The sequence below is a fragment of the Equus przewalskii genome, chromosome 14 (genome assembly GCF_037783145.1).
Source record: "Equus przewalskii isolate Varuska chromosome 14, EquPr2, whole genome shotgun sequence".
Lineage (NCBI taxonomy): Eukaryota > Metazoa > Chordata > Mammalia > Perissodactyla > Equidae > Equus > Equus przewalskii.
In genome coordinates, this window is record NC_091844.1 from 6,108,406 (window position 1) to 6,128,533 (window position 20,128).

Genomic DNA, 20,128 nt, shown 5'->3' on the forward strand with positions numbered 1-20,128 from the left:
CTTTTTTTGACTGGACAACTTCCTTTTGACTACCTAAGATATAACTAAGCTTTTTTTTTTTTTTTTGAAAAGAATAGAGAATTATATGCTGTTAGCTAAAGTTTGAAATTTGGGTTAGTGGTCTGGTATATTCTAGTTACGTATTCTGGGATATGGCAGACATTTGCTAAACAACTTATGTTTATTAGCAAGAATTTAATGAATAGAAAGGAGAGACACAAAACCAACACAGGAGGATTGAGAAAAACTGCTGTTTGATATTGAGATAAACAAACTTTGAATAACAGATTCATTTCTTCTTATATGGAAAATTTCCACCCAAAGACTGAAGTCAATGATGCCAGTTCACTAGTTCCAAGAGTTCACTGTGTATTCAGCAGACATTTTTATGTGCCAGGTACATGGGAAGCAATGAAACAAACTGCTGCCTGCCCTCCCAAAGCCCCTAAACCATGACTCTTGGTAATTAAATGCCAACTGAGTGTTGTGCATTGCATGGGCACCACACACATCATTTCTAAGCTTCACAGTTACCCTACCATAAGGTAGGCACAATCAAACTTAATTTATATGTGAAGGAACCAAGATTTAGTGAGCTTATGTAACTTGCCCACATTCACAGCAAAATACTGCGGAACTGTGACCAAGTTCATATTCTTTTCTATTACCACTGAAGAATAAGACGAAGTCCCTGCCTTCAGGGAGGTCTAATGCAGGAAGGAGGGACAAACATGGCAAAGATAATTCAGACCCCAGTGATAGTTGCAGTAATCGCTAAGACTTTATGGTAACAGCACAGCACAGGAAGATAGTGAAGATGACTGAGATCTGAAGAATGAGCAGGAATTCCCAGAAGTGTGGAGCAAGGAGGCGTTTTACAGACATCCTAGCAAGTGTGATGAGTTGATTTCTCTGGGATACATGCATTCTTAGAGGAAAATGACTTGGTTAAGTCATACCGTCTGAGAAGTCAGACAATATCGTGACTTTTGTTTACATACTCTAGAACAATAAAAAAGCATACTTCAAGATCAGTACTGCTGATGTAGGATAAACAGATGTACGTTTCAACCTCTCTCTCTCTCTCATCTCTCTCTCTCTGTTTCTGATAGACATAAGATTGCAGATTAGTACATTCTTCTTTCCACATGAGATATATCCAGTTGTCCTTTCACAGACAGAGAGCTCAGATAAGCTGTTTTTGCTTTTTGTTTTATAGAAATCCATTATTATTATTTACTAGAAATAGTAATAGAATTTAAGACAGTCTATGACTATTACAAGCTAAGGATTCACAGCTAATAAATTAAATCTGCATAATCTGGGTCATATCAATATACTACACATCTCACCTTATGAATAAACTAATTTTACTTCTAAAAATCAACTTCTCTGAAGAAGTCAGTCCTCACCATGTCCTTATCCCATTGCCATTCTTCTGGATGTGTGTAATTGTGATTCCTTACAGATGCCAGCCCTTAGAAGACCCACCTTCCTCTACTACAATCGACAATGTTGAGTTCTTAATCTAAGCATGGGATTCTTTAAAAAGTAAGTTTAGCTTTCTGTTAAAGTATAAGATTAATAGAGAAACAATCACAGATCAAAAATGAAGAGCTTGGGCTAGCCCCGTGGCCGAGTGGTTGGGTTCGTGTGCTCCGCTGCAGGTGGCCCAGTGTTTCGTTGGTTCGAATCCTGGGCGCGGACATGGCACTGCTCATCAAACCACGCTAAGGCAGCGTCCCACATGCCACAACTAGAAGGACCCACAATGAAGAATATACAACTATGTACCGGGGACTTTGGGGAGAAAAAGGAAAAGAATAAAAATCTTAAAAAAAAAAATGAAGAGCTCAATATATCTTCACAAAAAGAAAGAAAAAGAACACTACCAACTCTCCAGAAGCCTCCTCAAACACTCTTCACATTTCTGTGAAGATACTCAAAGATAATCATTATCACCAATGATTTGTTTTGCTAGTTTCTTAACTTTATACAACATGTACTCTTTGATGTTTTCCTCAACTTTACAGCTTATTTGCTGTTTTTGTTTATAAAATTTTCAAATTTTTACAATAATAAATAAAACAATGCAATGAACCCTCATGTTCTCATCACTCAGCAATTAATTTCAACAATTAAAATTCATGGCCAGCCTGGTTTCTTCCATACCCCTCCTCATTTCCTCCTCTCCATATGAATTCAAAACAATTCTCGACAGTATTTTTTTTCATGGAAGAATATTTCAGGATAAGTTTTTAAAGAAAAGGGCTGTCTTAAAGCATAATCACAATGTCATAATTAAACTTGAAAAATTAACAGTCATTCCTTAATATGCTTATTCAGGTATAGAATTTCTAATTGTTTTATAAACATCATTATTTTTAACAGACTGGATGTTCATGTCAAATTCCATAAATGTTTAAATATTATGATTGGTTGATAGATCTCTTAAGTGTTTTAGTCTAAGACTCCATTTCCATCTTTTCTTTTTTCCCTAGCAATTCAATTTTTGCAATAAATTAATCATTTACTTATAGTGATTTCTACAGTCTGGATTTTATCTTATTGCCTCTCAATGATACGTTTATCATGTCATTATATTTTCTGTATTTCCTGTAAATTGGTTGTTGTGTTTACACCACCAATTGTAGGACAAAAGGAAGGACTCTTCCTTCTCTTTCCTCCCACCCCACCCCAACCCCCCATCTTCTTCCTTTCTTTCTTTTTCTTCTGGGGACTATTTAACCGAAAGTGCTATGTTCCTCCAGCAAGAGGCACATTGTGTCTGGATTTTCCCTTTTTTGGAAGCTAACCATTGATGATTAAAGCGAAATTCCATTATATTTTTAGTGACTGAAATATTTATATTCTAATTCTGTCATTTCTTATTCATTTATTATTTGGACTAATTCAGTGAATAGTACCTCTAGAAATTTTTTACAATATGTTTGTAATACAAATACTTGTAATACAGTTTGTATTTAATGAGAAATATAAATGCTTCTTTCCTGTACTTACCAGATTTCAAAAAGTTTGTTCACAGAGACTAATTTTTTTATTGTTGTTGTTGCTTTAGTATCATTATGAGTTTAGCGACTTAAATATATCCAATGTTTCAATCCATTGCAATTATTATTCTTACTGATGTTCAGACTATCCCATTATTAGCAAGAGGGGGTCTCTTCCAGTTGACACAGCCCTTTTGACATGACCCTTTGTGGTCTTTGTCAGTTTCCTTATTTTCTGGTTTGATAAGATGTTCAGGTTATTTATGTATTCCTACTGCCTTTTCAAGGAGCCCTGGGGATAGTATTACAACACCATGATTTGGATGGTGGAGTGCTCATTGTGACTGAACTAGTCATTGCTTCTAGGCATTTGCAGTGGACAAAGTAAGGGTAAAGATAAACATAAGTTTATAGTGATACTTGAAAATAAAATTCAGGATTATAGCCTTGTTTTCATTTAACTTCCTCCATATTACTCCCTCTTCCCAATGAGTCCTCATTCTCATTGACCACGGAAATAATAAAATCAGCATACCTTATAAGTTATTCATTTGCTTTATCCCCTATTACACACACACAGCAGTCTCATGATAATAATACTAACAATACCACCAAAAATACGGTTACAGAAAACAGCTTAAGATTTCTTTTTCAGTTATTTTTGTTCTCAGTGCCTATTAAACTAGAGATGTACAGTGAATTACTATGTTTTAAACTTCTTCAGCGTAATTCCTTTCTTATAGTTATGACACAAATCAAATGTATATTTACATTCATGGCTTCCTAATTTGGGGAGATTGCTTTTAGCATTTAACTGTCTTTTACAATTATATATTTGCATGATTCTAAAGTCAAATCTCAGTAAAACATGATATATCAAAGAAATCCTCCAAGGACAACCTTCCTCCCTATAGGTAGCTACTTTAAAATGCTATTATGGTTTATTCTTTTACTTTTTTAAAATATAACTATACATCTATATCTATCACCTATCTAGTCATTTATCATCAATCTACATAGTTATTTCCTTTCATAAATAGTAGCACACTATACACACTTTTTCTACCTTTATTTACACTTACTAATATAGCGTGGAGATTGCTTATTAGCAGTATATAGTAATCCATCATTGATTTCCACAATTTTCTAGAGTCCACTGTGTGGATGCACCAGAGTTGATTCAACTGGTCCAGTTTGATTGACAGACTTTCGAGTTGTTTCCAGTCTTTTGCTATTTTTTTCTACAATAACAGCCCTGTGCATAAGTCTCTTCATATTTTTCCCAAGGTATCTTTTGGGTAAACTGGGATTGCTAGGTCACAGGTAAAGGCATATGTACTTTTGCTAGATACGGCTGAGCTCCTCTTCATAGGATTTGGCCCTGAGCTAACATCCGTGTCCATCTCCCTCCACTTTATACGCGGGACGCCTACCATAGCATGGCTTGCCAAGCGCTGCCATGTCCGCACCCAGGGTCCAAACCGGTGAACCCCAGGCCGCCAAAGAGGAACGTGCAAACTTCGTTGCGCCACCAGGCCAGCCCCGATTTTTTTTTAATTTTACTGTCTGATAGGTGAGAAATGACTTCTAAGCATGGATACTTTAGACTTGAATTTTTTCTATCATGAATGAGATTAAGCATCCTTTCATAATAAGAGCAATTCGAATTTTTCTGCTGATGCTTTCATCTTTATTTTTTTAAATGTTATTAGGTATATAAACAATTTTCAGTAATATTCACATATGTTTACACACACCACTCATAATCCACTCATACAGGTGTGTGTATACATATACATATATATCCACAAATACATATATATATACACTGGGAAAATATACGTGAATATAAGTACATACATGTACACATACAATACATATGTGTACACAAATATAGACATATATATTATATATGTGAATATATATTTATTCATATATATTTTCCAAGTGTATGTGTCTTTTATTTTGTTTATGTTTTTTTTGGCCAAAGTTTCCTTTTTTCTGTTTTGGCAATCTAATTTTTCTAGCATCAATTACTCCTTTAGTATTTTTAGGTCATGATTATGAAAATTCCCTTCTCTCAAGTTATAAAAGAATTCGCCTATGTTTTTCTTAGTAATTGTAACCTTTTTTTTAACTTTCCATTTTATTTATTTATTTATTTTGTTGGGGGTAACTTTGGTTTATAATGTCATATAAATTTCAGGTGTACATCATTATATTTCAACTTCTATATACACTACATTGTGGCCATCTTCAAAGTCTAGTTTCCATCCATCACTGTACAAATTGTCCCCTTTTACTCCATTTGACCTCCCCCCACTCACTCCCACTTTGGTAACCACCAATCTGTTCTCTGTATGTAGAATTGTTCTGACATAATCTTTTATGTTTCTACATGGATATCCAGTTTTATCAAAAGTATTGACTACCTTTAAAGGGTCAATGTTTTCATAACTGATTTAAGATACTACTTTTAATATATACTAAATGTGTATGTATAATTGGGACTATTTATGGATTTTTTCTCCTGTTCCACTGGCCTGTCTTTCTAAATTTGTGCCAAAACCATGCCATTTTAATTACAGGAAAATTAGGCTATATTTTAATCTGATAGGGCTACCTCAACTCTTTAAAACAAAATTTATTATCACCTTGTCCAACTGCATAGAAATAGTATTTTTGTTAGGATTATATTTAATGTGTACGTTAATTTAGAGATAAATAACAGGCTAATGATCTTGAGTCTTCCTACACAAGAATACCATATGTCTTTCCATTTTTTCAGGTTGTGATTTCTCCTTTCTCAGGCATTTTCTTCCCTCAAGAAAACCATAGGGGCTGGCCCTGTGGCAGAGTGGTTAAGTTCGCATGCTCCAATTCAGCAGCCCAGGGTTTTGCAGGTTCGGATCCTGGACGAGAACATGGCACCACTCATCATGCCATGTTGGGGTGGCGTCCCACATGCTACAATTAGAAGGACCGATAACTAAAAGTATACAACTATCTACTGGGGGGCATTTGGGGAGAAAAAGCAAAAAAAAAAAAAAAAAGATTTACACGTTGTTAGCTCAGGTGCCAGTCTTTTAAAAAAGAGAACCATAGTTTTTCCTCATATAGGTTTTAAATATCACTTCTTGAGATTACACATAGGTACTTTCTTGTTTGATATAAAAATGAGATACTCTTTCTTTATATGTTTTATTTGGCTTTTGTTCATGTATATTAAAGATTATTTAAAGCCATCAAATATACTAAAGAAACAATTCAATTTTCCAGATATGTAATCATAATGTCTTTAAATCTGAATAGCTTTACCACTTCCTTTCCAACATAAATGAACTTTGTAAACATAGCATTAAGCAAAAGAAACCAGACATGAAAAAGTACATACTATATGATTACACTTTTATAGAGTTTGAAACAGGCAAAACTAATCTTTGGTGGTGAAGGTCAGGAAATTTGTTACTCTTGTAGTGTGTGGTAACTTAAAAGGGCAAAATGTGGCTTCTGGGCTGCTGGCAATATTCTGTTTTCTGATCTAGTCACTGTATACAGGGGTGTGTTCCACTTATGTGAATAATTGAGCTATAAAGTTATTATTTTTGTGCTTTTCTCTCAGTGATAAATTCCTCTTTAAAGTTTAAAAACAAACGTAATAAAGTAGGAATTAGTGGATTCTTCCCTAATGTAATTATATAGATCAGAAAAGCCAGCATATTGCTAAGTTGGGAAACACCAGAATCTTTCCCATTAAGTCAAGAATAAGACAAGTCCATAATTTTCACTTTTTAATATTACAATGAAGGAAACTATTAGATGTGCCCTTCTCATCATATCATATCAGGGGCACATGATACCAGTATAATTTGTCATTGGTGATGCTAATCTTGATCACTGGTTACGGAAGTATCTGCCTGCTTTCTCCACTGTAAAATTACTAATTTTCTCTTTTCACTCTTCTTATTAGAAGCGAGTCACTAAGTCCAGGCTTTATTCAAGTAGAGAGACATTAAATTCTACCTCCTGGTAGGGAAGAGCTTCAAAGAACTGTGGTCATATACTAAAATGACCGAAATAATTGGTAAATGAAGGGGAGATAATTTGAGGCTACGTAAGTACCCTATTTCCTTTAAAGTTTCCCCACATGATTTTAACATCGCCTGCTGCATTTGGTACTGTGGTATTCCAGTAGAGAGTTTTCGCTCAGGGATATTTAGGTCCTTCTTTTGGTTATAATCCAATATTATCATTATTTAGTATGTTCTTCACATTGTTCCAGACTTGGCCATTGAGAGCTCAGTCAGGTTGGCCTCTGTGTCCTTTTGACATGCCTTCATATCTTTTTTCTTTCTTTTTTTTTTTTAGCTATTCTTTTTTTTCTAGCACTACAAAATGCTACAGGCTTATCTTGTGTTTTCTCTGTCTGGGCCCTAGAGTTAGCCATTTCTCCAAAGATCCCTGGTTTCTTTTATTGGAGAATGGTATCAGAAACCAAGATCTGGGTACTGAGTATACTCACTACTACTGGAATATCACGGTTTCTAGTTCCTTTCAGGGAACACAATTAGGAAATATATGCATTTATACTAACCAGTTTCTACACACATGTCTATATTTATTTCTGCTCTACTTATCTATATTTGTACATTAAAGTGAACATGAGTTAATACTGTAATCTCCGACTCTAATTCAGCACCAATGGTCCATTCTAGCCTTCCTCTCTTGTTATTTGTAATTTCTTTTTCTTAGAGAGAAACCAGTTCTCATCATCTAAATTTTATTTGCATATTTTTTTACCTCTAGTATACATGTGAAATGGTTTCTGAATTGCTAACCTGTACTCTGTGATAAACAAATGTAGCAACTCCTACTCTGTGATAAACAAATGTAGCAACTCCATAGTAATGTTTATGTACAGTCCTTTTTGTTTTCAGCTTTGTGGCATCAGATGAAAGCACTTTTTCCCAAAGTTACTTAGTTCAACTTCTTTTTTCTCCCCCCTTTGCTGTAGGGTTGTCACACATTTGTAATACAGTTAGAGTCATTTGTCACGATGCATTCAATCTTGGAATTCCCCAATATCCTAGGTAATATGATTTTATTTGAATACAGTTAAGTTCATTCTTTGTTGTATACATTCTATGGGTTTTAATAAACCCACTAGGTTAGTTATCCACCATATGGACCAGTTCCTTCACTTTAGAATTTCAGTTTTGTGGTTCCTTTATCGTCAACTCACCTACTTCCTCCAAACTCTGCCACTCATTAACCTGTTTTCTGTAGCTGCAGTTTTGCCTATTTTCAGAATGCCATGGAAATGTAATCATGCAGTAGTACCATTGGTGTTTAGCTTCTTTCACCTAGCAAAATGTATTTAACTTACATTAAGACTATTGTGTGATACAACAGTTTCTTACTATTGCTAGTTGTGTGAGCATAAGTCTTCAATTCAGTTGTGCAAATACCTTACAGTATGATTGTGGGTCATATGTAAGTGTTTGATTGTCTTTATGAGAGGCTGCCAAATTGTTTTCCAGAGGGGCTGTACAATTTTGAGTTCTCACTAGTAATAAATAAGCATTCCTGGTGCTTAGCGTCTGTTATGGGTTAAATCATGTTCCCCTTAAAATTTGTATGGTGAAATTCTAGCCCTTAGCACTTCAGAATTTGGATATAGCATCTTTGCAAAGGCAGTCAAGTTAAAATGAGGTCATTAGTGTGGGCCCCAATTCAATGTGACTGATGTCCTAATAAAAAGGGGAAATTTGAACACAAAGGCACACCTAGAGAGAAGATGATATAAAGAGACATAGGGACAAGACGACCATCGATAAACTAAAGAGAAAGGCCTAGAATAGATGGCTCCCTCCCAACCCTCAGGAGGAACTCACCCTACTGACCCCTTGAGTTTGGTCTTCTGGTCTCCAGAAGTGTGAGACAATAAATTTCTGTTGTTTAAGCCATCCAATTTGTAGAACTTTATGACAGCAACCCTAGCAAACTAACACTGAGTCCTTGCCAGCATTGGATATGCTCAAATTTATTTTTTTTTGATCATTGTAATAAATGTGTAGTGGTACCTCATTGTACTTTCAATTTGCGTTTCCCTAAAGACAAATAATATTGAGCATATTTTCATACGCTTACTTGATGTTCATATATCTTTCTTGGTGAAGTGTCTGTTCAGATTTTTTGCTCATGTTTTTAAATTGGGATTTTTCTCTCATTGCTGGCTTTGTTTTTTATGTATTGTAGATATAAGTCCTTTATCAGATATATGATTTGCAAATTTTCTCCCAGTTTGTTGTTTACTTTTACATTCTCTTTACAATGACTTTCACATAGAAAATGTTTGTAATTTTGATAATATTAAATCAATAATTTAATTAATAATCTCAGATCATGCAAATTTTCTTATATGTTTTGTTTTAAATATTAATAAATTTTTTACCTTTTATTTTTAGGTCTATTTTCCATTTTTAGTTAATTTTTGTATAAGGTGTGGGGTATGTAGTGAAGTTTATTTCTCTTGCATATGGACTTCTAAATGTTTCAACACCAATTTTGAAGTCTATATTTTCTTCACTGAATTTCCTTTGCACCTTAAAAATAATCAGTTGGCTATATTTGTATGGATCTATTTATGGGTCTCTATTCTGTTTCATGGATCTATGTGTCTGTTCTTTCACTCATCCCACACTGTCTTAATTATTGTAGCTTTATAATATGTCTTGAAATTGAATAGTCTTAGTTCTTCTTTGTCAGAATTGTTTCATTGTTTTAGTTCCTTTTTCATATAAATTTTAGAAACAGCTTGTCACTATCTACAAATAAGATCACTGGGATTTTGATTGAATTGCATTGAATATATAGATCAAATTAGGGAAAATAGATATCTTAACAATTTTGAATTTTCCAGTCCATGAATATGGTATATCTTTTGCAGAATTTCACAAGGAAATATTGAATTTGTATGTCAATAGGAAGAACTCAGAATAGCCAAACAATTTTGAAAAAACAGAAGTTGAAGAACTTACAGTTTTTTATATATATGTAATATATATTATATATAAATATATTTATATATGTAAATATAAATATATATATATATATATATTTGCATGGATCATGTTTTTGGTGTTGTGTCTAAAAATCTGTCACAAACACAAGGTCACCTAGATTTTCTCCTGTATTATCTTCTGAAGATTTTGTAGTTTGGCATTTTAGATCTATGATCAATTTGGAGTTAATTTTTGTGAAAAGTGTAAGGTCTATACAAGGATTCACTTAATTTCTGCTTTATTTAGGCTAAATTGTTTATTTTCCCCTATAGTTTCCTAATGTGAAAATGTAGATTATTATCTTAAATCTTTCTCCTTTTTTTGGTGTGTGCATTTAACGCTATAAATTTCTTAACACGGCTTTTGCTGCATCTCATATATGTTGATGATTTATACTTTTATTTTCATGTAGTTCAAAAATATTTTAAAATTTACTTTGACTTCTTTGACCCACGGGTTATTTAAAAGTATGTTGTCTATTTAAAAATATTTAGAGATATTTTTTCATCTATCTTTCTTTTATTGATTTCTAGTTTAATTCCATTATGTTTTGAGAGTATACTTTGTAGGCTTTTTACAAAATATGTTAAGGTGTATTTTGTGGCTGCTAATGTGGTCAATTTCAGTGGATTTTCCATGTAAGCTTGAGAAGAATAAATATTCTGCCACTATTTCTCGAAATAGTCTATAAATAGAAATGAGATCAAGTTGATTTGTAGTTCATCTCCAGTCTTCTCTATCTTTACTGATTTTCTGCCACTTGTCTATCAATTACTGATAAGGCACTATTGTAGTCTCCAGCGTTTGGTTATTGCATTTGTTTATTTCTCCTTTCAGTTTTCTATTTTCTTTGTTTTATTTATTTATTTATTTTTTTTAGGAAGATTAGCCCTGAGCTAACATCTGCTGCTAGTCCTCGTCTTTTTCCTAAGGAAGACTGGCCCTGAGCTAACATCCGTACCCATCTTCCTCTACTTTATATGTGGGACGCCTACCACAGCATGGCTTGCCAAGCGGTGCCATGTCCACACCCGGGAACGGAACCGGTGAACCCTGGGCCACTGAAGCAAAGCTTGCAAACTTAACCACTGTGCCACTGGGCCGGCCCTCTATTTTCTTCTGTAAGGTTTTACTTCATGCATTTTGATACACTATTGTCACATCAGGTGCATATACATTTAGAATGTTTATGAGTTCTTACAGATCTGATCTCTTTACCATTAAGTAATGCTTCTCTTTATCCCTGATAATCTTCCTTGTTCTGAAGTCTTCTGTGAGTGAAATTAAAATAGCTCTTTTCATTTTGTTTTGATCAATTTTAGCACTATATATCTTTCTCAATTCCTTTGTTTTTAACTTATCTGAATCTTTATATTTAAAGTGGTTTTCATGTACACAACATTTGATTGGGTTCTTTTATCCATGCTGAAAATGCTTTTTAATTGATATGTGTAGGCTATTCATTTTAAAGTAAATATTGATATAATTGGATTAGTCACGTTTGTAAGTTTTCTGTTTGTTACATTCATTCTTCTATTTATTTTCCCCTTTTCTTCTGCTTTCTCTGGTTTTTATTGAGCATTTTATATTATTCCATTTTATCTCCTCATTAGTTTACTTTAAAAAAATAGTGGTTGTAGAGTTTATAATAATATGTTTACCAAATCTCAGTCAAGTATCACCATACAACTTTACATGTAGTGAAGAATATTCTCAATTCTTCTCTTCTATCACTCGTGTCATTGCTGTCATTTATTTCACTTACATATGGAAAAAATCATACAATACATAGTTATCATGACTGCTTTAAAACAAACAGTTACCTTTTAAATCAATTAAGAATAAGAAAACTAAAAACCTTTATTCCTCTCTGGTGCATTATCTTTATATAGATTCAAGAAACCAAGTTTCTTCTCTATATAATTTTCCTTCAGCCTAAGGAATTTCTTTTAACATTTCTTGCAGGGCAGATCTGAGGGTGACAAATTCCCTCAACCTTTGATTGTCCGAGAAGTCTTCATTTCTTTTATACTTTTGAAGGAAAATATTTTTGTATATAGAATTATAGGTTAGCATTTTTTCTTTCAAAATTTTACATATTTATCTCCCCTCTCTTCTTGCTCACAGGATTTCTGGTGAGAAACCCAATGTAATTCTTATCCTAGTTCATTTATAGATAAATTGGTTTTTTTTTTCTGGCTCCTTTCAAAATTTTCTCTTTTTCTTTGGTTTTCTGCAGTTTGAATATGATATATCCACATGTAGAATTTTAAGTATTTTCCTGCATAATATTTTCTGAGATTCCTGAATTCGTGCTTTGTTTTCTGTTGTTATTTTTGAAAAATTCTCAGTCATTACTGCTTGAGATATTTTGCATATATTACGTGTATGTTATTCCTTCAGAAATTGTCCCACACTTCTAGTTGATCTATTCTGTTTTCTTTCATTTTTTTTTTTTCTCTCGGCATTTGAGTTTAGGGAAGTTTCTATTGAATGATCTTCAAGCTCACTGATTCTTTCCTCAGCTACGTCAATTTTATCGATGTGCCCATTAAAGGCCTTCTTCAATTCTGTTACAATGTTTTTGATTTCTATCATTTCCTTTTGATCCTTTCATTAAGTTTATATCTCTCTTCTTACACTACCCATTTGTTCTAGAACATCATCTACTATTTCCTTGAGAGCCCCTAATCTATTAATTATAGTTATTTTCAATTTCCTGTCTAATAATTCCAACATCCAAGTCATATTTGATATATTTGATGCTGGTTCTGATGATTGCTTTGTCTCTTCAGATTGAGGGGCTTTTCTTGCTTTTTGGCACAGCTTTAACTTTTAGTTGAAGACTGGATATGTGGTATTGAGTAAAGACTGGAGATAGACCATTAGTGTGAGGATGTACGCTGGTCTGTCTGGAAGATGGACTATGTTTAAAGTGTACTGTAGGTATACAGGTCAGAAATTTCTATTTCTTCTAGTGCCCTGTTTTTGCCTCTGCTCTTCACTTTGGGCTTCCCTAAGGACTCCTCTTCAGAGACTCTGTGTCTTGTAGCTCCCTCAGGTATACACCATTATTATTATAGTGGAGCCCTGTTGATTTGGTAGTAAAGTGTGATGGAAAGAGGTGGTTGTATAATCTTCTAGCTAAGTCTCATTCTGTAGTATACCTCTCCCTCAGGGCTTTCAGCTTCCAAAGAGTTTCTCCAGGTGTACAGTTTGTCCCCTGTCACCTACTCCCTTCCCTGGCTGCAGGGATCCCACTGTGCTTCCTCAAGATCCTAATCTCCGTTAACAATGTGTTTTTCCCCTTTAGGAGAGGTAGGAATATCTCAAAATATGCTTCTCCTCCTCCTGCCAAAGCCACAAGGATATTGCTTAGATCCTCACCATGAGAACCTGGTAAGCTTCCTGGAGGTAAAGCCCTAAAGAGTGTGGGCTTCACCTAAGACTGCCACCCTTAGAAGTTCCTGACTCTCACAGTAGTCCATACTCTGCTCCAGCAATTTGTCAAAATTGCCATGTAAGCTTTCTTTTGTTTTTCTTTTTTTCACCAGTTTATGACCCAAGCAGCTTCTGTTCCAGAGAAGTAAATCTGGACTGTGTCTTTGTGAATGTACATGCCTCTCTAGATTTTTGAGTTGTTGTTGATGAGTCTATGAAAAGTTACTGATTTTCAACTTCTCCAGCTCTTTCTTATTATAAGACGAAGAGCTGTAAATTGTAAGCTTTTTACATGTTAGAGATGAAAAAAAATCTGGGCAATTTTAATTTATTTTATCCAGTGACTTTGCTAAATTAACACATAATTCTAGGATTTTATCTTTAGGTTCTTTTGAATTTTCTTGTCTTGTCTTTTTGTTATTGCTGTTGTTTAATCTTTTCGTATCCTGTTTAGCTAAGCCTTGCCTAATCCAAAATTGTGAAGATGTTCTACGTACACAAACATGTTATGAGTGAATAATGAGATTCTTCTATTTCTAGCCATGTAACTTGTGTTTCTTTCTCTTGATTAAAGACAGTGGCTCAGTTATCCCAGTATGGCATTGGAACACAGTGGTGCTAGGAGCATCTTTTTCTTCTTACTGTTCTCATAAGGAAAATTCAATATTTCTCAATCAATGTGATGTTTATAGTAAATTTTTTTGTAGATACCTTTTTCAGATTTAAGAAGCACCCTTACATTCTTAGTTTGCTAAAGTTTCTCTTTTATAATCATAGAAGGAGTTTAATTTTATTAGTCATTTTCTAAATCTCAGAGCGATCATATATTTTTATTTCTCCTGTTTTATGTTAATGTAGTGAATCACATTGGTTATTTTTTGAATGTCAAGTCAATCTCTCATTCCTAAAATAAAACTGACTTGATCTTGCTATATCATCTTCTTTATACAAATTGGATTTGGTTTTGATAATATTTAGTTTAGGATTTTTAAAAATCTATATTGAAGAAGGACTTTCGCCCCATTACTTTCCTTTCTTTCCATGCCTTTGTTGGCTTTTGATATCAGATTATCTCGGCCTCACTATAAAAGTTGTGAACTGTTCCTCTTTTTCTACTGTCAAGATGACTATGTGTCTAATGGATGGAGATTCTCCATGAAATACCAACTAATACAGGTCTGTTAAAAATCTCCCACTATAATTGTAGATCATATGTAGTATGGATTTTTTTTGGTCAATTTTTACTTTATAAATTTTTGAGGCTATGGTGTTAGATATAAAATAACAGAATTTTTATATTTTCCTGAAGTATTATCCCTTTTTTATTTTGAGATATTCTTATTTATTTCTAATAAATGCTTCATGCATTGAAAACTATATGGCTAGGCAAGCAACATTTTGGTTTGTATTTCCCTGGTATATCATATTTATTCTTTTATTTTTAAATTTTTGATATTTATCTATTGTAAGTAGAATAAGTTCGTTTTATTCTACATGAATATCTTTTGATTTTTAACAGAAGATTTATTATATTTACATCTAATCTTATTTCTGGTATACATGTGTTTAAATAGATCACTTACTATTTGCATTATATTTTTCCCACTTGTTCTATAGTTCATATACTCTGTTTAATTGCCTCATTTTAATTAATTAAGTGTGGTTTACTATTCCTTTCTTACCCTATATTAATTTCTTAGATTACTGTTTTTAACAACTATTTTAGAGCTTACACTAGGTATTAGAGAATATCTGTCAATATAAATTTGTAGATTTACCATTTTCTGGTCAAGAAAAGGGTACTATAGGTCTTCATTTTTTATTTGCCCTTCAAATTTTGTATTTTCATCATTCATATCACTGATATATATAGTTTAATTCTACATGACATTATTCTTAGTATTTTATACAGTTAATATTAACTTAAGGTTAGCCTTATAATTATTCTTTCTGCAACTCTTTATTTCTTCCACATTTTCATTCTGAGAACAGATTCTTTTAATCCAAAGAAATGTTTCAAAATGACTTTGTTTTCCTTGTAAAATTTGTGTCCTAGTGATATTTTTTTTCAATTTTGGAGGGAGGAAGTGCAGAAATATCTATATTTTTGTCTCTCTAAGTTTAGAATTTTAGATTGGAAGCACTCTAATAATTCTCTTCAACTAACGTCACACTTCCATTGTTTCTTTTAATTATTCAACTGTTATTATTATTGTTACTTGTTTTAATGCAATATGTCTCTTTTCCTTTTTATGGCAGTTTTTACATTTTTAACTTCTCCTTTTCCAGCTATTTTAAAGTGAAGCGCTAAAGTGATTTTCTATGTATTTATCCTACCTGGGATTTGTTGCTTCTTAAATTTGTGGTTTGATGTCTTCCTTCAGTTTTTGGCTGATATTTCTTCAACTAATACTTTTGTACTATTGTATCTCTTTTCTCCTTCTTTGATTGCAATTACATATGTATTCAGTTTTTCATTGTGTCCTAGATATATTTTATGCTTTTTTCAGTGTGTCCTTTTATACGCTATCTTTCAATCTATACATTTTCTAATTAGCTGTATTCCAGACCAAGTGTTCTCTCTTTAGCTATGTCTAATCTGCCCTTAAACATAACTGTTGCGTCCTTAATTTCAGTCAGTTTATTTTTAAGTCATACAGCCACAAGAAGATGAATTTGGTCAACAACCTGAAGGAGCTTAGAAACACACTTTTTCCCAGTTAAGCCTCCAGGTGAAAACATAGCCTGTCTAACATAGTGATTACAACCTGTGAGACCCTGGGCAAGAAATCCAGCTAAACTGCCCCCAGACTCCAGGCCATGGAAACTGAAAAAATCAATGTGTGTTATTTTAAGTCATTACATTTGTGGTAGTTTGTTATTCAGCAATAGAAATGCATACAAGTTCACTGGTTATGCTGTTCACATTGTCATCTATGTTCTTGAATATGTAAATCAATTATTCTAAAGACTGTGTATGATGATCCTAATAGCTTGATTGCCTTTTGGTGTAGTTCTTTGTCATGTATCTTAGAATTCTCACTGACTTTTTAATGAATAATACAAATTCTGTATTAAAAATATGTATAAACTCTGGACAAAACTTTATCTTCCAAAAGACATTTAGAACAGAATCAAGTAATCCTAATCCAATCAGAAGCTGAGCTACTGCAGGCCTAGGTTTCCAACCTCAGAAGGACTCATTCATTTCTTATTCCCTCTTACTCAGGCCTCATATTTCAGGTCTCTCAATTGAAGATCACCAGTTTCCTGGATCCTGTGGAGAGCTCTGAACTCAGTCTGGATCTCCTCAGTCCTTTGAGACAACTAAAAGCTGTATCTAGCTCGTCCATTTCTTGGTTTCTCATGGCTAGTGGCCATAAGGGAGAAAAGCTTGAATAATAAATCAGGGCAGGCTTTCAGGCTGACTTCTCTGTGACTCTCTTCTCCAAGGGATCTTACCTCCCTTCACCCTTCCCCCAACCACACGCAAGTTTTGGCTGCCATAATAGACCCAAATTTCAATTTTTTTCCCCTTAGGCCAGTGAGATTCCCAAAATATCAGGAAAGATTATGTGCCTTTTAGTGTTTGCTTACTTCTTAGCTTCTCAAGATTTCTCCTGTAGTGCTTTAGAAGTACCAAATGCTTTGAGGGAACAGTTCTGTAGAATGTTAGGCCCACTTCAGTGAGTTTCCTTTTTTTCTAGGATATTAGCCTCTAAATTTCTAATTGCATTGGTAGTTTCCTGATTCCTTCAAACAGATGATTTTTTTTTTTATAAATCTAGCTTTTCCAATATTGCATGTGAGTATTGTAATCAGCTCCAAGCTAGTCTACCATTTCCGTGAAGGGAACTCTTCCCCTACCATAGTCAGTGCTGGAGTTGGTTTTACTGTCTTGCAAGAGCTGAATGTACACATCTTTGTCTCAACTCCTTGCACAGTGGCATCATGTCGATGACCTGAAAGTGTCCTTGGTGAGAGTATTTGCAACATGGATATTGGCAAATGCTACAAATCAAAGCTTTCTATTTTATTTTTTCCTAAAGCCAGTCTACATTCATACCACTAATGTGGTGTGTTGTTTCAAGCTTAAGAAAAATTTGGCAAATTGAATGTGCTAGACAAATGGTTCACAAATTTTTGTGTGGAGAAGAAGCTACTATTCTTATCTATTTCCTGAGCTTATCTCTGAATATTCTGATCTCAGAACTCTGGGATATGGCCCAGATATCTCATTTTTTTATTACCACCTTTGTGACTCTGCATCATGTGACTGAACTATGAGAAACACTGGCCTAGGCATTCTGTAGGCATGTGGGCAAAATCTTGACATTCTTTAACTTCCTTCTTTATTGTCTTTTTTTTTTTTTCTGGTTTTATTTTAACTATCTTATCCACTGGTCTACATTCATGATTTTCCTGCTCTAAGGTAGATATTTCCTTGTGGTTTTCTCCTGCTTTTATCCCCTCTTTCTTCTGTCCTAATGGATTTAGCATTTCAAAATAATTTGAGGAAGCAGTTTCCAAATGTGCACCCCTGAAGTATCCTTGGGTTTTCCAAGGAATTTTAACAGAACCAGTTCCAAGATCCTCAGCTACAACATGTACTTTCCTAAAGTCGATCTGCCTGAGAACTCTCGTGTGCCATGCTGGTTCTCAAGTCTTCTCTCATTTCCTCAACATTCCTGTCATCTATTTCCCCAGCATGGAAAATCCCTTGAGATATCAAACAAAGGGATGGCTTTAAAAATTCATATAGGTATTATAAAAGTGAAAAACTCCAAAGTCTAGGTAATAAATACTTTTGCAACTCAGGCGATTTCCAATTCTTTGTTTTCAGTAAAACTCAAAAAAGACCTAATCCAGCAGGAAGTTGATAAATCTCTAGAAATATATGTTTTTGTTTTTTTTTTTTTTACTGAGGAAGATTAGCTTTGAGCTAACATCTGTTGCCAATCTTCCTCTTCCTCTTTATTTTTGCCTGAGGAGGATTAACCCTGAGCTAACATCTATGCCGGTCTTCCTCCACTTTATATGTGGGTTGCCAGCACAGTGTGGCTGACAAGTGGTGTAAGTCCCCACCCAGGATCTGAACCCACAAACCCTGGCTGCCAGAGTAGAGCATGCCAAAATTGACTGCTACGCCGTGGGCTGGCCTCCTCTAAAAATAATTTTGGCTGACAGATCACTATTAGATTTTTGGAAAAGAACGTGGATGGAATGTAAAGGAGCAACACTGTCATGACAAAACTTATTCCATTTCCATTTTCTTATTTATGAACAAGTTTTCTCATAGCTTACTATGATAGAAACAGAAAACAGGAATAAAAGAGGATAGAATACAGGTGAACTCTTGCTTATTCCAGCAAAAAGTATTATTTATTCACATACCCATAAACTAATTGAAAAAATAACCTCCATCTATCTCATTAAAATATTTATGTTAAAAATTTATTTTTATTTTTAAAATTTTTGATAAAAACAATATATTTTATAGGTTTTTACTAATTTTAACTATAAATATAAAAATCTATAATAATATTTTTAACATTTAGAGCCTATGGTCACATAAAATAAGATATATTAATATTAAACTTTTATTTACATTTTTATAGCAGAAAAAGATGATGGAGTGATAATAAAATACTTCTAAGAGTCTACTACTCAACTCAGTAGTAAGAAGTAAGTTTTTAGTAGGAGTTTTAGTAAGTAAAGTTTGTGATGCTCTGTGTCTCCCCAGTCCCATCCCCTTGCCACCCCATCCAGGGTCAAGAATATCCTGAGCCTCATGTTTCTCATTTTCCTGCTTTTTAGAAATGTGAGTTTTATTTTTTATGTATATTTTTAAAGTTTAAAATAGGAATAACATTCCTTTACTTACTTAGGATTGATGGGACATCAGAAAATGATTTTCCAGGACTAATGAGAAAAAAAAAATTCTCTCTCTTCCCACAAGGACTGCTGAAGGTAATTATTCTCTTACTCATGGGAGGTTAGCAAAAAGCCTGTAAATTCACAAGAGAAGCCAGTCTCAGTGTTAGACTATGGAAAGTAAGCTGACAGAAGAAAAGAAATCTGGTAGTGACCATTAGGACACTGGAAATATCATATCTGGAGTCCACCTTACTCTTTGTTTGTTTGGTGTTTTTTGTATTTGAGTCAATACATTTTATGACCACTTTTTTCCCCTTCAGTTTGAGTTTGTTTTAGGTTTTCTGCTTTCTGCCACTAAAAACTGTTAGCCTGTACAGATACTGAATTTGGGATCCTTCAGGTCTTACTAAAGATCTGGTCTTGCAATTTCATATTGCCCAAGTGTAGATAAAGTGTACTACTTTCCAACTCTCCCCCACCCAATCTCTAATCCACTCAAACCTTCTGAATTATGCCTCCTTGTCTGCATCTCTCTGCAAGCCCTCATTCCATCCCTCTGGCACATGATACTATCCGTGATGGGTCTGTGCATATTTGTGTACCAAACAGTCAAAATAAACCACTCACCATTCAACCATATGCTATGGATAGAGAAAGCCGTTTCCCTGAAGAAGAATGCCACAACATGGTACTGCACATGGCTGTTGTTCAACAAGTCACCATGATAAGTTTCTG